Source organism: Tauraco erythrolophus, chromosome 2 (assembly GCF_009769465.1).
Source record: "Tauraco erythrolophus isolate bTauEry1 chromosome 2, bTauEry1.pri, whole genome shotgun sequence".
Lineage (NCBI taxonomy): Eukaryota > Metazoa > Chordata > Aves > Musophagiformes > Musophagidae > Tauraco > Tauraco erythrolophus.
The window spans coordinates 122337747-122350318 of NC_141466.1; the positions used below are offsets into that span (position 1 = coordinate 122337747).

General features: G+C 47.0%; 1 protein-coding gene across 5 annotated transcripts in view; it reads right to left on the reverse strand.

The window, feature by feature from the left end:
* The window catches only part of SERTAD2 (SERTA domain containing 2), an 83926-nt gene that overhangs the window by 20234 nt on the left and 51120 nt on the right, over positions 1-12572 (reverse strand). The window contains exon 1 of one of the 5 annotated variants that reach the window (XM_086631861.1): positions 487-720. The exons of the other annotated variants lie outside the window; for them this stretch is intronic. The gene's annotated coding sequence lies outside the window, so the exon portion shown is untranslated. Of the gene's footprint in view, positions 1-486; positions 721-12572 lie in introns of those variants that run through there. 5 annotated transcript variants of the gene reach the window in all.

Genomic DNA, 12572 nt, shown 5'->3' on the forward strand with positions numbered 1-12572 from the left:
TGCTGGGAAAGCGGAGCAAGGCTGTAGGCTCCCGGTTGGAGGGGCTCACCGGCGCACACGCTGACTTACCGGGGTAACGCCGGTTTCTCCCAGTCGGATGTAGCGCGGCTCTTGAGAGCAAAACCACCCGCATTAACCGGGTACAGCAGCCCCGATAAAAAGTCTATTCCAACTACACGCACCTGCTTCGCCCCGGGATCCCCGCACATCGGCGTGGCGGGGATGGGGGGGGGGGGGAGGTATTTTAAGAGCAACTCTGCCGCTCTCCCCCCTCTGCTCATCTCAGCATGATTCCCTCCTCCCCCCTCCCCGGAGGAAAGAGAGAAGACACCCGCCCCGAGCTCCTCTGCCCGGGCACAAATTTAAAGGTAGAGATAAGACGAGCCCCGATGACTCGGAAAGGCGGGGTGGGGAGGTGGTGGGTGTCGCGGCCCCCCCTCCCGGCCCCCCCAAAGCCGCACGCCGCTGCCCCGCAGCCTCACTCACCACATGCAGCTCCACCTGAGAACTAACGCATGGAGCGGGGAGGGGAGGAGGTCGCAAACTCTCGCCCTAGAGCAGCTCCATATGTCGCTCCCTCGCCGCGCCGCTCCGGGGAGGGGCCGGGTGCGATGCGGAGGAGGAGGAGGAGGAGGAAGAGGTGGAGGAGGCAGGCGCAGGCGGCGTGAGGATTTAAGCCTCCGCTCTGCCCCGGCGGCTGCGATCACGCAGCATTATACAATGGAGGAGGAGGAGAGGGAGGGGAGGCACCAACCCCGGCTCCCAGCACTTGCCGCCAGCACTGACGACAGGGGCGGCTCCGGCGAGCTCCTCGCCCTCCGGTCGGCGTCAAAGCTCCGCCTCGGCCTTCCTCCCCCTCCTCCCCCTCCTCCTCCCCCCGCCCCGCTCCGTGGCCGCCGGCGCGGCTCCCCGCGCTGCCCACGCGTGCCTCTGCCCCGGGCGGGCGGCGCGGCCCCCGCAGCGTGCCCGCCGCCGCCGGGGGTTCCCCGGGGAGCCGGGCCGCGGGCCGGGACAAAGGCGGGTGCCAGCGCGCCCCGACCGCAAATATGACAAGTATCCCTGCTATCCGGCGCCGAGGACCCGGCCGGGGGACGGGGCTCGCCTGCCTCCGGCCAGCCCTGCTCCCCCCGCGGGGCTGGCCACCGGGTCGGCCCGGGCCCCCTCTACCCCACCCCGGTCAGTCCCTGGATGGGCCAAGCGGAGCCGGGGTGGGGGGGGGGAAACCGGGATTGCTGCCGGCCGCCCCTCGCCCCGAGAGCTCACCTGGGAGTGGAGGGGGCCGGCGGCCCCCCTCCGTGGGATCCTCGCAGCTAATTTGGGCTGTGCTTGTACCACCGAAGCACAAAAATGAGGCCAAACGGAGATGTTGGAGAGCACGAAGACTTAAGGGGAAGGGGCGGGAGCTCGGCACCAGGCGCTATCTGGAAAGACGACGATTATTTTAAGTTATTTCAATGATTGCGATTCGAAAGGGAGCGTAATCCCAGCCGGAGCTGTAAAAGGCAACTCAACCACCTTACAGTTTTGGCTGCAGCCCCAGTGGCATCTCGGATCGTTCCGGCCTTTCATGTTCCACTAAACCGGTTGTACTTCGGGACAATAAAGCTTTAAGACCTAACATAAAGGCGATTATTAGTCATTAATATCACGACTCGTTTAGGTATTATGCTCAAAATGGTCTGTAATGATTTGTGATCAATCAAGCTGATGGTCTTGTTAGAAATTAAGTTCCATTTTCAGCTAGAAAACCGAAAAGGAGAAGGAGGATACTTTTAGAGGGAGGATTTCTTTAACCTGGAAATTGCATCTGTCAAAAATCTACAAAGGGGAAAAAAAAAAAACAAACCACCAACTGAAACAGTGAATCTGCCAAAACAGAAGGAGATCAAGTGATGATTTCATGGATTCCTAAAATTATAGCTGAAAAGACCCCATCTAATTGAGGTTTAAACACCAAGACTGGTATTTCAGATAATACTCTGCTCAAGTCACTTAAACGGGAGGAAAGGGAAAGACCATCTAAAAACCACTGTTTGGCTTTGCCAGTTCTGGAGGCCTCAGCACACCTTTCCCCTTCCACCCATGCTATCAGCCATTCCTTTGAGGAGATCCAAACTCTCTCATCCTCTGTCAGTGATACAGAGGATGACAACCTGCCCTGAACCAGATCTGCAAAGCAATTCACCAACCATTTACTGACTTTTGACGAGCGACTTGCGAATCGCTCAGGAGCCAGTGAAAATTAAAACCAGAATTTCCCCTAGCTGGATACTTTCCAGCAGCCAGGCGCTGAAATTTGGCCCTTCTACTCAGGAAAACAAGCCTCTTCTTGAAATTACAAGAGTCATAATTAAAAAATCATTAAATAAAAGGAAAAGCTTCATTTTCTTTACGGCACGAGTAGAGCGGTATCTGTTCGGTGGGCTTCAGATGACTCAAAAGCAATGAATGATATTTGTACATTTTTCAACTGGGTTTTGGGGATTTTTTTGCATGCAAGATCTACCAAATTTCAGGGCCACGGTCTGCCCTCCTTTACATTGGATTTGCAACACGGCAGGATCTGGCCTTGTGTAATTGTGCTGTGGATGCACCCGGCCGAGCAGTGCCTGCCTTCTGGAGCTCAAAGTCCGCAGCAGGTTTACAGTCCCTATGCCTGGGTGTGTGCACGCTATCACCGGCACCATAGGCATAACCACAAACATTTGCTAAATAAGCAGCTGGGCTCCAGTCCGATATCCACGGCCCCGATCTTGCCATGTTATACTCGGCAGTAAAAGGCATCGTCTGAGTTTTAAACGCTTCTGACTTTGTTAGGTTGTTCCAGTTTTACACTAGCATAAGAGAAAACTCACCGCCCCTTCTGTTTCCTACTGTAACTCCCCTGGGCCTTTCTTGGCAGGAGTTTATAGTCACGCTGCAACTCAGATTGTTCCTCCGAACACAACCAGTACAACCTGCATCCACACTCAGAAGCACTCTCAACCGAGCACAGGTCACGATACAAATCAATACGAGTAGAGCTTCTTCCTACATTTCACACACAGCAGAGGCTCCATCGTGGCGGGACGAGGTTCGGCTACGCAAGGCAAATAATCCGACCGCCAACTGCTCCTCACATTGCCTCGTGCCTGGTTTAACGAGACCTTTCTGGCGAAGAAACTCCACTCTGCAGCTCCAGAGCCATCTGACCAGAAGGTGTCTGCAAGGCTCGAACGCAGTTTGCCCAAACATGTTGGTAAGCGGGAAGAAACAGCCTGCAACTGAGCCGCGAAACACTGTACAAGGAAGTGTGTCGGCACAGGCTTCCAGAGCCTGCAGGAGCCGGCAAGGAGGGGAAACTCTGCGTGCCTGTGAGGAGGAGTCACCCAAAATGCATCCCATTTTGGTGCACCGCACACAAGAGCAGTAGCACGGATATAATCACGCAGCCATGGCCTCGATGCAGGCCCTCGAACTGCTCACACATGAGGACAACGCGCTAACAGAGAAGGAACCAAACTGTGTTTTTCTAAGTGGTACTGACCTGATGTGGGCTACAGGCATAGTCTAAGCGCAGCCTTATCTTTGAGCAAGGATGGTCAAAGCTCGCCTGATTGAGGCCAGGTCTCCTGTAGATCATTCAAAACCCTCCTGTGTTAAAGATAAATAAGTTAACAAACAGAAATCCAAGACTGGGAGGGGGAAACAGACACCAGACTTCACAGGGCAATTCGGCAACGTTTGGGGTGCTGGAACGTTGACATCCCTCACGTTTTTTTTTAAAAAAAAAAAAAGGGAGTGAACTGCTTCCTATGTTTCTAATTGAATCCTTGGCCTTCTTGTTTCTAATTGCAGTACATGTTAATACCATGAGATTTCACCAGGTAACTGCAGGACAACTTCATTTTCTCCCTGGATGTTTTTGCTTCAGTGCATGCAGGAGCTGACAGGCAAATACCTAATGCTGCCCCCAGAGCAGACAACTTTTTGCAAATAGACACCCCGTCAGCGCCGATAACTTGGGAAAAGCTAAACAAAGGGCTTGCCTACAGCCAAGGATGCTCGTTCCACCAGAGCAGCGCTCCCCACCGAGCAACGTGGGTCTCATGGGTAAGAAGCAAGCACGCTACAAGCAAAGGTGCTATTAAACACCACCAAGAGCTCACGCCATCTCCGTTCAGGCCAGCTCAGGGGTCAATACCGACCTTCCAGAGCAGGGCCCTTCTCGTGCAAGGCTCGGCCGCAAATAAAAGCAATCCCCCTCAAAAAAAAATGGGGTGCTGCATTACTGCAGTCTGCACCTGTACGTAAGCAGGGAGGGAGCTGGACCTGTGAGCTGGGCTGCTTTCCTTGAGGTTTCAATTGCCTTTTTCCTTTTTCGCTGCTCCAACTCTTCCACTGTAACGAGGCTGCCACACACATCCCAAGGCACAGAGGAATCGGTTAAAACCGAAGGAAGAAATGCTCCCCCCTTCTCACTCCAATTTTAGCTCTTTTTTCCCTTCATTTTCTGCTTTAGTTCATGTTTTTCTCCTTTAATGTTTCCGTGGCAGGAGGAGAAACACCGTTCTCTAGAATGCATAATATGCTTAATTATCATTCTCTGTTAGTTCTCTAGGAAAAAAAAAAAACACACTACAGGAGAAATCAGTTTAATTAATGAGTATGACCAAATGCAGCCTTAGTTCTAATGCAGTACCATATATTATATGTCCAGTTGGGCAGTTGATCTTACTTGGATAAAATGAACAGAGATGCAAAAAAAACGTGGAGCTCATGAATCAATATTCTGAGTGCAACTAACCCCTTTTGTATAGTTATTCTAAGCCTTCCTACAGATTTCGATGCCAACGTCTGTTCCCAAATACTGCTTCTGGCTTCAGTAACGCAGGATCGGACCCGTACAGTCTAGTAATAGAAAGCTGTTGCTTGGCAGTACCAAGGGTTGTGCCACATGGTAAATTCATTAAGTAATTAAGAAAAAAAAACCCTTAACTCCAAGATAGAACTCAAATAGTCATACCTGCTAAAACTCCCCGGTGCGTGTCAAGGACAAGGGTGGCAAGGTTTCATCTGAAAGTCAGACTTGGTGATTTAGATGTTTTTCAAGAGGGCTACTCTTCGTATATTAAATTATTAAGGAAATATTATGGAACAGGATTATCAGGAAAGAAAAAAAACGCAATGTGCATTAGCTGGCTTAGTCAGAGGAGGTTTTGCTGCATTCCTCATGCATGGAGATGACTCCCTCCCTCTGTAATTCCCTGTGCACTCCCAGTCCTCTGGAGACTGCTGGTGTGCATCATCCTCGCTCCAGCTGAAACACTCTGTCCTCTGACAGAGGTTCGAGCTGCCTACCATTGCTGTATATCTTCTCAGATCTTTTTGCCTTTTCATAAACATCCATCTTCTTTCCCAAACCCCGTTCAGGCTATGCACCTGCATGACGTGCTTCATTTTTGGCCCAGGCCAGACTGTTCACACTGATGCCGTCCGTACAGCATACAGGCTCCTAAAACAGTCTTCCCTTTCCACTCTGCTTCTTGAGACACAGCGGATTGTACTTTCCATTGAGCTGAGTTTTAAACAATTTTAGGCTGCTTTTCTTTCCCTTTCAGTGCTCACTCTGCAGTCTCTACCAAAAGCACAAGCCATTCTTTTCTGGAACACTTGGTTACTTTTTTGAAGAGAGGCTGCGCTGATGTCCTGATATTTATCTCATACTGGGGCCAGTGGATTAAAAGAAAAAAAATGCAGATAAAACCAAAGGCTGTTTTACAACCAAGGGAATATTTTACTAAAGGAAAAACACAGAAATGGTGGGGAAAAATACAGAGATGGCCAGGCCTAATTAACCACTGGTGTAAACAGATGTCACTGCAATCAAGCCAGAAGACTTCGGCCACCCACTAGTCTTGAGCACAAACCCAACATGAGCCTGAAAATCTTAACAACATGGGGCTGTCAAACCTGCGAGCCACACACATGCTCCAATACAAAGGTCGTCACCATCTCCCTTACGCTGATGGACTCTCTGCTCCTGGTTCACCAGGGGAGACCAGCTCTACTCATCCAGCTGATCGGGTGCGCTGCGCATATTACAGCTCTTTTCTGAAGAAAAGCTACTCCAACAGAGCTCTACGTGAAGCCATACATTTCTGCAGCGCAGATGCCCCCCACACTGTTCTTAAGCACTCTTGAAACCTGGAAGAGGCCTGGCTGCATAGGCAAGTTGGAATGTGTTTAGCACTGCTCAACCCTGCTGAGATGCCAAAGACTTGATAAACCAAACAGGGCCACCAGCAGGGTGGCTAGAGGCTTCTAGAAGTGCATGCTCCTGCTCAGATTTGTTGCATTGAAGCACTGTACAACAGTAGTGATATGTTTGAGGCTGGAAGGTCAAAACCAAAATGGCGTCATGGCTACGGTGTTGATGTAGGGTGTTAGAGAGCATTGCAATATGTTATACAGCACTTAAAACCATGTCACTGGAGTTTAATGTGTTCATGCTCAGATGCATTACCAGAGTGGGGAAAAAAAACCCCACCATCTATTTCAATCCTTATTTACATGAAAACATGAGTTAATACATTGACATCCAAATGAACATACCCACCTCTAGTTGCTTCTGCTGGCTGGAATATAACCTGTAGAGGATATTAACACTTCTACACTGTTTTGGGGGATTGGGCATTTTGTTTAAAACTAGTTTCTGCAGCTTCTTAGAGCCACTAGATTTAAGGAATGCTTACCAAGTAAGATAGAAGCATTTTCAAGGTAATTCAAATTTGCAGTGATAAAGCCTTCCTCTGACTGTCCCAGGTGCAAAATTCTTTACAGATAATGTTTATCTGTACTCCTTTCAGACAGGCAGAGGTTTCTGAGGGTCTGATTTTAAGTAAACAGTGAGTGACCTACACCACCACTTTTTAAAAAAAACTGTCAAAACCCAACAAACCTCTATAAAACAGAAGTTGAATCTGCAGGGCCAAATTTAGAAGAGGGAAAAAAAAAAAGCTGGCAAAAAACCTAGCACAAGAACATCAAATGTAGCATAAACTCCCACTGCCGTTCTGTTCCACTACAAATAAATGAAGATCATATAGAACTGAACTCATTGAGTCAATGCAGTGAATGCACAAGTCTTTCCGGTTCAACCCCTCATGAAAAGCGTGATTTCTTAAGTTATGTGCAAAGAAAGGATTTAAAAAAAAAAAAAAGAGTGAATGAGTACATCGGATGCTTTTACTGAGTATGCCTGTGGTAATGATTCATTTTGCCTCTCTATCTTCCCTCGTGCTAGCACGACTAGGAGTCAGCAAAAGCTTGTACTGCATATGCAGGTAAAACAGACTGTGGGTGAAGTTTGTATTTCTTAATTCTACCTAAAACCACCCTTGTAACGGTCAGAAATGCATTTTAGCTTTCTGAACAAAAAAGGGAACTGCACAAATTAATTTAGGTTCCCCTCTACCCTTTCTTTATGCTCCCTCACTTTAAAGGAAGTTGTTCATTTATAGTGACCATTAGCCACAGGCTAAAAGAGGTTTACACCTAATTAGTATTCCCAAGCAAAGATGAAACACTAAATCACTACAAACCCACCCAGTATTTAGGATCTACCACCAGGACAAAGAAAAAAGCTGAGAATCATTTATCATCAGGGTCCCTCTTTGCCTCCCTTTTTACACCTCTTAGCTCTCTTTCTTCCTCCCACAGTGGCTTTGGGGTGCTAATGTCCTTCAAATGTGGCAGAGGGTCTGGAAGAGGGGAGAGGCAGCTCTCTTGCCTGGTCACCCCCATCTCCCTTGTACCACAGCATGTGACAGAATTTGCGAGGAGGGGGAAGAGATGTGGTGGGTAGGATGGCACAGAGCTAGGGAAGCAGATGCTGCATGTGGCATACTACTCCCTAAAGCCAGTAGTGGCTTTTATAAGCAGCTCTCTGAAACAGTAATAATTCTCCCTTTTTTGTAATTTTAGCCTTGGTGGGGGAAGAAAGCAGAGGCACAATGGGACTGCAGAGGGGAGGAGGCCGAAGGAGATTAGCAGACCCAAGAAACAAGAGCTGCATCCTCATCAATAGTGGTGCTATGGAGTCTCTGGTTTGATCCCTGGACAGCGGAGGACAGAAAAGAAAATACCACTAGGAATATCAGTGAAGCTCTCCCTGCTTCTTCTCTCAACCACGAACTTGGGAGAAGTCCATCCACAAAGGGATGGGCAGAAGGCTCCCAACCCCTCTCTCTTTCACAGAGATCCACTTTCACGCACAGACTCAGCTTTACAAAGCAGCTTCTATCAGTTTTATTTGTAGAAGGAAAGATGTGAATGGCTGTCTTGAGCCATAACTCTCTTTCCATAATCTGCCCGCAAAGGCGGCCAGCAGCCAGGTACTTCACAGAAAGGCACGAGCCTATTTGCAATAGCTGGGCAGAAACAGGTACCCTCTGGGAGAGGTTCACAGCCAGGGGCCAGCCAAGTCAAGGAGGGATGATTGTCCATCTGCTATATACCTTGTGCCATGGGGCATTTTCTAATCATCCATGTCCAGGGGACATTCCTAGTGTGCTTCCTGCTAAGGAAAAAAGTCATAATAAACCCCAGTTACTTTGCTTGCTTACCTACACCAATAGTCCAGTAGTGTTAACCTTCAGGTTAAATCTTTTTATTTCTTCTTTCCCCTCTACCCAACCTGGGCTTCTGCTAACTTTCCTTGACTCTTAACTGGATGTTCAGCCTCTGCCATAAAAGCAAAAGAAGAAGTTAAGCAGATGTCAAAGTGCTGATAATTTGACTCCCCACACACACGCAAATACTATTCCCATGCAGGTCAGCAGACAGAAACCTCTTTTTGCTGGCAGCACTCTTCGAAGGAAACTCTTTCTCATCTGAGCAGCTGGGAAAGTGCAAGTGCCCACTCCTACTCTAGTTGTGGGGTTCATAGAAAGAGCTGCTCCCCCAAGAACACCGGTGCGTCACTCTTACCAGCGAGAAGGGAGGCCTGGCATTTGATGGGTTTGTTTTGGTTTTAAAACCAGAACAACCTAAAACAAACCACCTCTGTTGGAGAAACATTGTCTTCCATGAGATGTTCAGGTGAAAGACCTCAGACTCCCAACACAATCTTGCTAGCTGTCACAGCTGATGTGGGCGAAATGATGAGAAGGAAATGCATTTGTTGTTTTGAACTTTTTTCTTTCATTTAGCAGAGATTCCCCTTAAATAAATGGAAGTGGGGAGATCTTGAAATAAGCCCTAGCAAGTTTTAATCACACTTTTTCTTCTTGCGAGCAAGCCGTCATTCAGTAGCTAGGTGGTTCTAAATAAAGAACTCTAGTCAACAACAGGAAATAACTCCCACAGAAAAAAAAGGGCAGAATACAAACTCTCAGCAACTCTCGTACATAGCTCACAACGGCCTTTTGTTCCATGCACATTAAGTCTAAAATCTTTACTTTCAGAACATGTTCTTGCTCTAAGTAATTAAAACTTTTTTTCTTGTCGCAAGTACGGATCCCTTCCTTGCCTTTCTCCCAAAACAGTTACATCTAAGAGTTGGAAAATGACAAGCTATTTCCATTTAATCATCATTTAATAAGTAATGACATTCTAGGAACGCCACATGGTGACCAGGATTTTCAAAAGTTACTGATAGTGGGATATTTTCTCTTTTTATTTAATTTTTTCCTTTTTTTTTTTTTTTTTTTGGCAGGGGGGAGGTGCACTGTTGTGTCCTCAGCTGCAACAGTTTACATCCTTCTTAACGTTCAGAAACCACTTCATGTTCAGAAAGTACAGAGCACCTGGTCTGTGGGGAGGGGGATAAAGGAGAAACCACGTATCTCTAGCCACATTTTAAAAACTCAGGCTAGTGTCTAATCATCGGCTTTTAAATTATATAAGATGTCACAGGCCAATACCTGCAAACATTACTGGCAAGCACCACCTTTCTCTTTCTGCATGCAGTCTTCCCAAATTCAGCAGAACAGCCTGGCACCGGTATCTGACCCGGCCGTAAGACAAGTGCCACACACGGGAAGCACTGGTTTTGCAGAGGAAGCATTTTCAACCACAATCCCAGGACTTCTGGAGTTCTGACAGTTCAGATTAATCCGCCCGGGTCGATGGGCCACTCCTGCCTTCGCTGCACAGGTTAGGCAGATAGGACAACAGCAGCCCTGCTCATCCCACTCCTCAGTTCTCTTCCTCCTCCCAGCCTGTGATTCATCCTCTCGATAGGAAAACACTGCCTGGCTACGAGAGAGAGCTGAGATGTGCTAGCAAAGCTGGTTGGAGCTGAATGAGTTCAGCCTCTTCAGACAGGAGAGCATGAGAAGATGCATCTTTTTCTGCTCAAGACAAGGTGCTTTGGCATGCTCCAGGGAGAAATCCTACCTAGCATGGATCCAGGCAGAAGGGTGAGTGGCATAAAAGCCTTTAGGAGATATTGGAAAGTAGACTGGGGACAAAAGCACCACAGATCAACCTGGAACAGAACATAAAACTCCAATGAACAAGAAAGTTAGCCATAACACCACTTGATGGATGAGAAACTATGGGAATATAAACAGGAGGAGAGGAGAAAAAAAAACCACAAAACACAACACAGGAGTTTGTTCCGGTTAAACTTTAGGCTGTGAAATAGCATCTAAAGCTGCTTTCCCAGGAGCCTGTCTAGCCTATAGTGCCCACAATAGCTACACAAACAGTACTATATTCTTGTAACAGGGCTTTCAGGAAGAGCAGATTAACAATTTGTTGGTTTTCTTGGCTTTTCAGTTTGCTTTCTTTTTTTTTTTTAATTCTTTAAAGTTTTCACGTGTAGTCTGGTACTGTCACCAGACCAATCTCTGTTAACAATCAATCTCTTCTATTAGGTGTCACTGGTAACATAACCTCAGTCCTGCCATAGCTTCCAGTTTATGCTGAGCAAAGATGATCCCCGGTTTCAAGAAAGGGGATAAATTCCTCTTTTCTCACTCAAAGAAACTTAATCTGCAGTCCCCCTTAGAGAGGTGAGATTGCCCCCTCAGTGGAAAAGTACAACTCCAAAACATGAATATTGCAGGCTCGGGCCAGACTCTCTCATCTCTATTATAGGACACAGCAGACATACCTTAGTTTGTAAGAAACAGGAGGAGACTATCTCCATACAGAACTGGCAGTATCAGACCAGAAGACAGAAGCACCTGCTGATCTGCTAGATAGTCCACAAAGAAGGTCCCTTTGCTTTGCTGGAGAAGTAACAGGGTTAGGGATAAGCGGGGAAAAAAAAAAAGCAGACTGCAGGACTGAGCACAACATATAAAAATGCACAACCGAAATCCCTGAAAGAATACACCAGTTGACTCTACGTGGCTTCAAAAAAGTGTGATTTTGGTGTGCCAGGAAGGGAAATTTTAAGATGGTTGCTGCTTGTTAGCTGCCATGGATAGGTCTCTGCATAGGAGAGCCTCTTTAGGAACATTGCTATCATTTGTGGCAAGTATCTTCTGGACTACAAGCACATATACAGCAGACTTTAGTGGTCAGCTGATTCCAGCATCTCTCCATCAAATCACCTGATGTCGCTCTGCCACATTACAACCTAACCAGAAAACCAATTTCATGTTAGAAATAAGTCCTGTTTGAATTATACAGCTGCAAGAATGATGGTTATGGATCCAGACTGGATTTTTGTAGCTGGAATACGTGAACTAGTTCAGTGTGCACTGGCATGTACCTGTGTGTTTGTGTGCGTGTGCACCATCAAAAGTTTACAGGAAGAGCAAATCAAATTTGTTTCCTAATGCAAAATGAACACACAGGCTGAAGCAGCTCCACATCCAAATCTAGCCCAGAATAAGTCTTGGTGGTTGTATTATAAAGTCCTCGAAAGTGGGTTCAAACCTGAACTTGCAATTACAGCCTTTTCTGGTTTAGAAAATATATGTCACTGCTGAGAAGTCCAGACTCCACTTGAACTTTCAGAAAGGAAGAAAAATCGACGTAGCAAAGTACCCTAGAGCAGCTGTCCCACCGTTTCCCAGCTCTCACTCGTTAGGTTAAATACTACAAGGATTTCAGTGGGACCAGCACACTTTAAAGGATGTAGTCTGTCTTTTTCTTTCTCTCACTGAATGATATTTCTGCCCACATGCACTGACACATACAGTGTCTAACAAGGCTGTGATTCATTTTCAGTTCTAGTCATGCTCACAAGTGATGTAGCACACTTGCTGTGCCTTCAGGATCTGCGTAATTTAGCTTCATTTTCTCAGCCCCCACCCTGCATTAAGTGAAGTTCCAACAAAGCCAAGTCATCTCCCACCAACTCACCCTCCCACCTGCTTGGGGGATGTGTACAGCAGGAGTCTGAATAATAATAATAATAATAAAATTAAATTAATTTTTTTAAAAAAGAGAGAGAAGGGGATGAGAGCTTGAGAGATACTGTGAATTGTTAGAAAGCTTTCCAGCATCTGCAGGGAGTGAATAATAACAATAATGGGATGTATACTACCAGATCACTGCAGAAGCTGTATCAATCCTGAATCATCTCCCCCAACATGTTAGAAGCGCAATGTGTCTTACATCATGAACATCAT